This window comes from Artibeus jamaicensis, unplaced genomic scaffold (genome assembly GCF_021234435.1).
Source record: "Artibeus jamaicensis isolate MK-2021 breed Jamaican fruit bat unplaced genomic scaffold, CSHL_Jam_final scaffold_37, whole genome shotgun sequence".
Taxonomy (NCBI): Eukaryota; Metazoa; Chordata; class Mammalia; order Chiroptera; family Phyllostomidae; genus Artibeus; species Artibeus jamaicensis.
Genome location: NW_026522043.1, coordinates 50,972 through 60,910, shown reverse-complemented (window position 1 = coordinate 60,910; position 9,939 = coordinate 50,972). Strand labels below are relative to the sequence as shown.

At 49.1% G+C, this 9,939-nt stretch overlaps 1 long non-coding RNA gene across 1 annotated transcript; it reads right to left on the bottom strand.

Annotated features, from left to right (window-relative positions):
* Positions 1-1,157: 1,157 nt before the first annotated feature.
* LOC128626197 (uncharacterized) lies at positions 1,158-4,641 on the bottom strand. The gene is made up of 3 exons (XR_008390130.1): positions 4,555-4,641; positions 2,869-2,952; positions 1,158-1,241 (listed from the first exon to the last, which is right to left on the bottom strand). It is a non-coding gene; the product is annotated as an uncharacterized LOC128626197 (long non-coding RNA).
* Positions 4,642-9,939: the final 5,298 nt, after the last annotated feature.

Below are 9,939 nucleotides of genomic sequence, written 5' to 3'. Positions count from 1 at the left end.
GCACCCTCCTACACTTGGTTTTGGGACAGTGAGGGAAAAGGGAAGTGGGAACCTCTCTCTCCTGTCCTTTGTGAGCTTGCTCTCTCTCTCTGTCTCTCTCTCTCTCACTTCCTGTGTCTCTCTTCCTCTCCAATCTGAGAGGTGGTGTCCTTCATTGCATTTTCCGCTGTAGGTGTCATTGAACAAAGGGCAGAAGTGGAGGAGGCTCTGTGGATTGGACGACATGCCTGTTTCCACGCTGATTTCCAGCCACTGATCGAGTGCTGAAGGCTTGGGACAGAGTGTCCCCATTGTTACAGAAGGCACATCAGAGAATTTCAACCACAGGGGCCCCATGAGTGCACACGAAATGCTACTTCATTATCAGTGCAATATTTTTCCTCAGGAGAATTTAAAATAACCCTACATTTGCACCCAATACACCCTAGAAGTAGAATCTCTTCCAAAACCTTTCTCCAGAAGGACATGAGAACCTTTTCCTGCATTCCACAGCACGCGGAAGACATGGGTTTCTTGCTAGAAACTTTTTTCAACCCCATGGGACAAATACCCTAGAAAGGATTGAGATTCAGAAATCTTTAAAGCTTTTGAATGCAGGTAAAAATACCAACAAAACCTTTTTGAAACTGTATCTAAGAGAACAGGAAAGACACATGTATTTTTATTCTGAAAGAATTTTCAAATATCAGGGTTCTCTCTACCTGAGGAAAGAGGGGTGTCTGGACAGGGTTGTGGGGATGAGCTTGCAAAGATGTCTGAAGCCCTGTCTCCAGGGAATCCAGTGAGTGCCCTGTAGTGCCAAGTCCCACAATGGTCTGAGTGCATGGAAGGTGCGTTCCAATGGCTTGGGCTCCGAGGAGAAAATATACTGCCTGAAGGGCAAAGGGGGAAGAATGACCAGGCTCATTGAAGTGGGGGGCCTGGAGCACTCATGTTCAGAGGGTTTCATGTGAGGTCTGTGCTCCCCAGGCCCCCCAGAGTTTCAGAGCTCCTGGGTCCATTGTGCACATGCAGGTCTCCCTCAGGCTCCTGTGCCCCATGTCTGGACCCAGGTCCTGTCCACAGTAGGTCCTGTGAAGGTAAGAGTGAACCACAGCAGTTCACTGTGGACACCTACTGTTTCCATACTCACCAAAATAGCCACTTCTGCTGAGAAATCTTCTCTGGCTTAATTTTCCACAAGACTTTGCCCCCTTGGGCTCTGGCTGTGTGTCCTGGGAGGGGTGGCAGTGGGAGAAGGTCTGGAAGGGAAGGGGCAGGTGTGGGAAGGAATGAGGCTGAGGCCTCAGTCCAGGTGGGGTGGACGGTTCAGAGCACTGAAAGGACTGGGGAGGACAAGCAGTATTCAGGAGAGCCTGAGGGAGACAGCAAACTCACAGTTATTAACAACCACACCTAAAACAAAAGCAAACTAAGCAGACAGCTACATCAGGAGCGGAGCCATAGAAATGAAGATCACGTGGAGGGTTAGCAGCAGGGGAGTGAGAGGAGGAGAAGGGGGGAGAAGGTACAGAGAATAAGTAGCATAGACGGTAGGTAGAAAATAGATGGGGGAAGGCAAGAATAGTAAAGGAAATGTAGAAGCTAAAGAACTTGTGACACCTGGACATGAACTAAAGGGGGGGATGGCTCAGGGGGTGTGTGTAGGGTGGAGGGGAATGAGGGGGGGAATGGCACAACTGTAATAGCATAATCAATAAAATATATTTAAAGAGTAAAATAAGAAATAAAATGTTTATACACAAAGAGGACAGAACAAGAAGAGGGACTCGACCTGGTGATGAAGTGATTGGCAGTGCAACAAATTCCCTGTCCACAATTTATTTATCAACATTCTGGGAAGAAAGGTTTGCTCAGGACCCAGGGCCTCACCTTTCAGTCCTGATACACAGACCCAAATATTGATAAATTTCTCTTCCCTCCCAGTCTCACTGTTAACCTTGGGGAGCCAGCCCACCACTGCCCAACTCACTACTGAGTCGGTGCTGCCCAGTGTGGCCGAAGGGGAGGGTGTGCTTCTCCTTCTCCACAGTCTGCCTGAGAATATTGCAGACTCTGCCTGGTACAGGGGGAAAGTATTTCTGACAACCATTCTGTTTTATCATGTGTAGTAGACACAAGGAATTAAACCCAGGACTGCATACAGTGGTTAAGAGACAACGTACTCCAGTGGGTCCCTACTATTCCAGAAGGTCACCATGAAGGACACAGGACACTATGCTCTATGAGCCATAAAGAAAAATGTTCATCCCTGGCTGGTGCAGCTTAGTGGATTGAGTGCCGGCTGGTGAACCAACACGTTGCTGGTTTGATTCCCAGTCAGGGCACATGCCTAGGGGGTCAGGTCCCTCTAGTCCAGGTCTGCAGTAGGGGTACATGAGAGGAAACCACACATTCATGTTTCTCCCCTTCTCTTTCTCCCTCCCTTCCCCTTGGTCTATAAATAAATAAACAAACAAATAAATAAATCTTTTTAAAGAAAAATTTTCAGAATAAAAAGGAACCAGACAGCTTCCTGTGTACTATGAGTGACTGCTCTCTGATCTCTGGGAGTCGGGTGGGGTGAATTCTACTCACACTCAGGACTGACAGCCCTGGACTCAGCCGCCATCCCTCACTGCATCACATCCAGGACTTGGTTTGGACATTTAGTGCAGGACACACACAGTAGAGAAAAACTTACTAAGATCAGAGTCCCCTCCCAGATTCCTGCCAAGCAGGCATTCACTGCAGAGAGAAGGGCCAGTCTGATGGGAGAAACTCAGCCCAAAGAGACCAGTTTAGATCTAGCCCCAAGAGAACATGAGAAGTCCCTGGGGGTCTGTGTGCAGCCACAGCCCCTTCCCTTCTGCATCCCAGGGGCCTTACATGGTGTGTGTGGATCCCTAGATCAACCACTGGCTCAGATCTTTTCTTCTTAGGCTTCCTCAGCTCAGAGGTAAAGATTCTGGCCTGGGGAGTAAAAGGAAATGCAGAATTGATCTGTTTTCACTCCAGAACCAAAAAGTACCAGTAGTAACAATCAGAGTCAGTGCTGGGATGGCCAGGCCTCCCCCTCAGGTGGCCCATCCACACCTCCCTGCCCTGGACTTGCAATCCCTTCTTTGCTTCCTGATGTGTTGGTGTCACTCCCACTGGATATGAAGGGAAGGACTTTGCCTCTCACTCCTCACTCCACACCTTCAACCAGCTCAGGGACCAGCACTCACTTGCTCTTTCATGGAAGAGAGAGGAGTGAATGATGAATGAAGGAAGAAACTAATGATCTGAAATCCCTTCACACACAGGTAACTAAGTGCAGAGTCCTCAGAACCCTGCCAACACAGGACACTATCTGTGTCCCTCCAGGAGCTGAGACCCATGCCTCAGACCCTCTACTGCTCTCTGGAGAAATACCCCTTCCTGCAATCAAAGGAGAGCTTGCTTCAAACTAAGATGACTTTCCCAGAGAAAAGGAAAAGTAAAGAACCCTCCTTAACTCCTTTCATGGGGCAGCATAACCTTCATGTCGGCACCACACCAGGAGAGATGAGGGAGCAAAAGTGCAGGCCCTTCTCATGAACAGAGTTGAAAAATCCCTAAAGGAAACACTGCCAAGGTCCACCAGGATTTACCAAGGTGACTTTGGTGCCCAGCAATGCAAAATGGTCTTACCGGTCGTGAGTCCACTGGACCCTTTTACCACATTTACAGGTTAATTAGAAAATAATGTACAATAATGACAAGAGAAACGAAACGCCCTGTGATGGCACTCCACACCCACTTGCACTGGGACAAGGCAGACACTGATGACAAATGAGGAGAAGAGGGGAGCCTCTTGGCCTGAGGAGGCACCCAGGAGCTGAAGCCCCCTCAGATGCCCTGGAGATTCCCTAACCCGTCACGCTGGTCAGGAGGGAGGGTGGCTGTCCGCGCTCACCCCCCAGACTCCAAGCCTCTGAGCCTCCACCTCTTACAAGACTAACCCATGGGGACAGCTCAAGGTCAGGGTCAGAGTCACAGTCAGCCTGGTGACAGAAGCCCTGCCTGGGATCAGAGTGTCCAGAGGAGACCTGGGCCTCAGGGAGGGCAGCTCCCTGGACTGGAGGACCAGGCTCATGACTCAGAACTCAGACCAAAGATGGGAGGAGCTAGTGCTGGGTCTTTTCTAGAAGTGACGCTGAGGTCACCTCAGGCTTGTGACTCACAGCATGTTTCCCGAGTGCACCAGAGACAGAAAGCAGCTGTGGTCACTGTTCTTGTAGCTGATTGGAGCAAAGAAGGAAACTGTGGGCTCCCTATTGGCTGGCCAGCACTGACTCAGAGCTGCTGCTTAATCTAGAGACAGATCAGGGAGGGGCAGAGGGGCTCCTCTTCAGAGGGGGAAACACCAGGTCCCTGGGGAAGGGAGCAGCTGTGTGTTCTACTGTGGGGAGGACAGGGACAGGTGAGGGGGTGACCCAATCCTTTATGGCCATGGACTCACTGTCACTTCCCCCGGTGCCCACACACAAGGTGGGGGCATCAGGGCCCTGAGTCTCCTGCCTGCACTGTTTCCCCCTTTCCCTTACTCACTCAGGTCCAGAGTTGATTTTGGGGCCAGTCTTTGTTGCCAGATCTCCAATGTGAGGTGCTTCTTGGATACGCTGAGGTGTGTCTCAGGAGCTCTGCCCTGACAAAATCTAAAGAGCATCGGAGAGCTCAGGGCTGTGGTAGTAAAACATTTGCATTTGTCTTAAGTGATAGCAAAGGACCTCAGGGATTCAAGATGGAGCGTGAGCTCCCCCTAGTGGATGTAGATGATTTCTGCTAGAAGAGTAAAAGAGGAGGACTATTGAGAGGTTCGGACTGATCTTGGACAAAGGGCACATTCAGGGTCAGAAGGACAGCAATGAAGATGAAAGACGATGGGGATTAGAGGGGGGGCAAGGTCTGGAGAAGTGAGAACCACAGGGCCAGAGAGGCCTCCTGGGAATGCTGCGGGCAGGACACCCAGCAGGGCTCTTCCTCTCCTCAACAGGGACCTTTGGGGCTGGTGACTCTGGTTGGGGCTGTGCTGTGTGCTGTGGGATGATCAGCACCTCCCAAGGCCTCTGCCCACTACATGCCAGTGGAACTCTCACCCTCACCCTGAGTGTGAAGGGCATTTCCTCTGACATCACTGTGTGTCCTGGGGAAAGGGGAGAACAGGTGGGACCATCGCCCCTGGGGGAGAACCACTGACCTGCTCTCATCTCCAACATCAACTGACCAAAGGATGCCCTGCACCTCTCTGTGAGTGAAGAAGGGAGAAGCAGACTTCTTCACTATGTAAAAAAAAATTAACTCTTGTCAACCAGAAGTTCATCTGTCAGTTGCTGGCTTATTTAGAGGTGATAGCTGACATCTGCCTGTAGCTCAGCAGCTGCAGGACTGGGGTGATCAAAGGTGTGACCTCAGGTCAGAGCGACAGCACTGGGCTGTGCTGCAGGCAGATGAGGGGATTCTGCAGACACGGGGAAGGGGAGACACACGGCAGATGCACACGCAGCGTCATTACACCGTCTACTCTGGTGTCCTCACTGCGTGAGCAAGAGTGAACACAATGAGTGCAGGGTCCCTACTGTCATTTGGGAGAAACATGTCACTAAGTAGACATTAAATTACGGAAGCTTCTCTGTATTCTCAGAATCACTCGCAGTGGCCACATGCCTTACATGGGAACACCCCAGTGTAAACTTTTTGGTAATTAGATTGTGTGGGGTTTGACTCCCACACTTGTGGGCTGACAGCACCCTGCCTCCCCCACTGGCCCCTCTGAACCACAGGAGCTGTGATGCCCCCTCATTAGGGGACTGGGAGTGTCCTTGTAGGAGTGTCCTTGTAGTGTCTTCACCAGTCATCCTTCAATTCCCAGACTCTGGAAGATTCTGTTGCCCACTCTTGAATGTGATATTTAAATTACTGACCTCTAATTCGTCCTTTCATCCACCCCACCATGTGGCAGGCACAGGAGGTGCCTTCTTCACATGATTTTGAGAGAACAGTTCTCAAAAACACAGTTGTCTTTGCCCACCTTCAACAGACTTACACCTTGAGTGCCATTGTCATTACCAGCAGGGTTTGGACACCTCCCTTTTTTCATGGTATTAAGCCCTTCCCCACTCTGGGGGACATGTGATTCTCTGTGTACATGGATAAGTGACAGAAATGAACAGGGAAAAATCGCATTAGTGTTAAAAACAACCAGAACTGAAAGAAAATCGAACTGTATGGAAGTCTGACAACCAAGGAGTTAAAGAAGAAATATTCATCCAGACCTGTAGGAGGGGCGGAGATGGGCAGCCTGGCAGAGAGGACTCATGGCAAGGCAGCAGCTGGAGGACTAGATGGTCCCTCATTTGTGTGCAGATAAATTGGGAGAAAAAACTGAGGAGCGAGACAGGCCACACAACCCAGGGTTCCAGTGTGGGGAAATAAAGCCTAAAGTTCTCTGACGGGAAAAACCTGTGAGGGTTGAGGCAGCAGCGGGACAAACTCCCAACCTCCCAGGAGAGTTTGTTGCAGAGACTCACAGGGTCCTAGAATGTACACAAATCCTCCCACCTAGGACTCAGCACCAGGAGGACCCAATTTGCTTGTGGGGGGCAGTGGAAGTGATTGAAAGCCAAGTGCTAAGCAAGCAGAACTGTTTCCTCTCAGACCCCTCCCCCACCGACATCATCACAACACAGATACCTGGGTTGCCCTGCTCTGGTGAACACCTAAGGCTCCGCCTCTTACTATGTAACAGGCACCCTGAGCCCCCCCACCCCCCCACAAAAAAAAATCAAAGCTGCAGAAAAAATACAACTAAGCAATGAAGCAATAGCCAACCTATCATGTTCAGAGTTCAAAACACTGGTAATCAGGAAGCTCACAGATATGGTTGAGTATGGTCACAAAATAGAGGGGAAAGTGAAGGCTATAGAAAGTGACATAAAGGAAAATGTACAAGGAACCAACAGTGAAGGATAGAGAGCTGGGACTCAAATCAGTAGTTTGGAGCAAAAGGAAGAAATAAGCATTGAACCAGAACAGAATGAAGAAACAAGAATGCAAGAAAATGAGGAGAAGGTTAGGAACCTCCAGGACAACATTAAGCATTCCAACATGCAAATCATAGGGGAGTCAGAAGAACGAGAGGAACGGCAAGAAATTGCAAACCTATTTGAAAACATAATGAAGGAGAACTTCCCCATTCTGGCAAAGGAAATAGACTTTCAGGAAGTCCAGGGAGTTCAGAGAGTCCCAAAGAAGTTGGACCCAAGGAAGCACATGCCAAAGATTAAGATAATTACATTAACCAGGATTAGAGATAAGGAGAGAATCTTTTTTTAAAAAATATTTTATTTGTTTATTTTTTGAGAGAGGGGAAGGGAAGGAGAAAGAGTGGGAGAGAAATATCAATGTATGGTTGCCTCTCATGCATCCCCTGCTGGGAACTGGCCTGCAACCCAGGCATGTGCCCTGACTAGGAATCGAACCGCGATACTCTGGTTCGCAGGCCCGTGCTCAATCCACTGAGCTACGCCAGCCAGGGCAGATAAGGAGAGAATCTGAAAAGCAGCAAGAGAATAGGAGACAGTTACCTACAAAGGAGTTCCTATAAGACTGTCAGCTGATTTCTCAAAAGAAATTTTATAGGCAAGAAGGAGCTGGGAAAAGGTATTGAAATTCATGAAAAGCAAGGACCTACAACCAAGATTACTCTGTCCATCAAAGCTATCATTTAGAATGGAAGGGCAGATAAAGTGCTTCCCAAATAAGGTCAAGTTAAAAGAGTTCATCATCGACAAGCCCTTATTATATAAACTGTTAAAGGGGTTTATCTAAGAAAAAGAACAAAAATATGAACTGTAGAATGACAACAAACTCACAACTGTGAACAACTGAACCTAAAAAAAAAGCTAAGCAAACAAGTAGACAGGAACAGAATCACAGAAATTTAGATCACATGGAGGTTATCAGCAGGGGAGTGGGAGGAAGACAGAGGGGGGGAAAGTGCAGGGAATAAGAAGCATAAATGGTAGGTAGAAAATAGACAGGGGAGGGTAAGAACAGTAGAGGAAATATAGAAGCCAAAGAACTTATATGTATGGCCTATGACATGAACTAAAGGGGGGAAATGCAAATGAAAGGAGGTATGCAGGGTGGAGGGGTATAATGGGGGGAAATGGGACAACTGTAATAGCATAATCAGTAAACTATATTTTAAAGTCACATTAATGTTCAAAGAATTTGACCTGTATAAAAGTTTAAAATCATAGGGGAGTCCACACGCAATCCTCATTCCTGAACTAAAACATGGGTCACGGGCGGCTTTCACCATTTCCTAAGGGCTAAACTACAGGAAGTGATATTAATGATGAACTACCAAAATAAAACACAGATCATATTTACTGACAATTTTTAAATGGTTGTTTGTTTTCCTTAAAAGACCATCCTAGTGCATTGCTTCAATTTTATGATAATATAAGTGTGTTCTTCTGTCAATAGACTATCTGTAACTTTGAGACCTGGTAGAAATTATGACTTTTCCCATTTAAATGTGAAAAACACCACAGATGACAGGCTCCAGAGTTCTCAACCCAAGTGCATCACCTCCCAGGAGCAGGACTAGCTGAGTCCTGAGCCTCCTGGTCCTCAAGACAGAGGGCAGTGCCTGCATGCTGCCCCTGAGCCCTGCTGTCCTGGAGTTTGGACACTGATTGGCAGGTTGCCCATGGCAGGAACAGTCTGGCACAGCCTCTGTGGCTCAGTCCTGACCATCTGGCCAGTGCACAGACAGGGCGGGTTGGGGGCAGCTCTGGAAGCCGAGTCCCTACAGGAAAGCACCTACGCCACATTCGGCTCTCAGAGCAGCTCCCAGGCACACCTGGACCCCTCAAACAACTGCCCTGCTTTCCGCCGAGAGGCCCTGCATGTCCCCACAAGTGGAAGCTATAAAGACCAGGAGGCCTGTCCCAGAGGTGGCCCTGATGAATTCCATCACCTGGCTCTTGTCTCCAATGCCAGGATAGTGACTGTGGCATGTGGTTTGGTCACTGTGCACTTTGAGTGCCCGAACCATTGTCAGAGAGGCAGGGCAAAAGGCACTCTGAGGTGGACCAGGAACCCACAGTGAGAGCAGGAGCCAGAGCCAGGGAGCTGGCATCTGAGATGAACCCCTGGTGACAGATGAGGAGTCCAGTCCTGGTGCCCAGGCAGGGACTCTGAGCAGAAGCCTCCCCCAGCAACAATGTCTGGGAGGATGAGACAGCAGCCAGGCTGGATATGCAGCTCTGCCTGTGTGGCCCTCACAGACACTCGATAAGTAGACCTTAAATGGATGGTGGAAACCACACAGTAGAAGCCTCTGACCCCCTGTGACACACATGGGGGTCCGATCATGCTTCTTACACATACAGGGGCACAGGTGTCAGCGTGGAAGGAACCAGCAAGTGCCCACGGCTGCCCCAGGGCTGGGCCTTTCCCTTCGTACAGTCCGGGGGAGGACAGGGGTCTCCTAACAGGGTAGGTTGGATGCCCATTCATTCCCCCAACATCACAGCCCTGCCCACTTTCACCTAGTGAGTGACATCTGTTCTCCCTGGGGTGGGCCTTGGGGACATTCACTCTTTTTTCACACACCAATTCCAGTGCCCTCATCAGTGTGATCAGTTCAGCTTTTTGAGCAGATGTTCCCGAAGGCAAGGCCTTGCCCTCCACTACTCACTCCTTCAAGAGTCACAACTGCATACCCAGCCTTTCTGCTTCCTTTGTCCATATAAATGCTTCCATCTGTATAGAGAGTCCAGTCTGCTTCTTCTAAAGGATGGTCCTATAAATCCATTCTGCTAGAATACACTTCATCAGTTATCTTAGCACAGTCATGTATTAGTTCAGCCAAGTCAGTCTCTAGGAGAAGAGAGGCAGGTTTTAACTTGATTACAGTTTTGA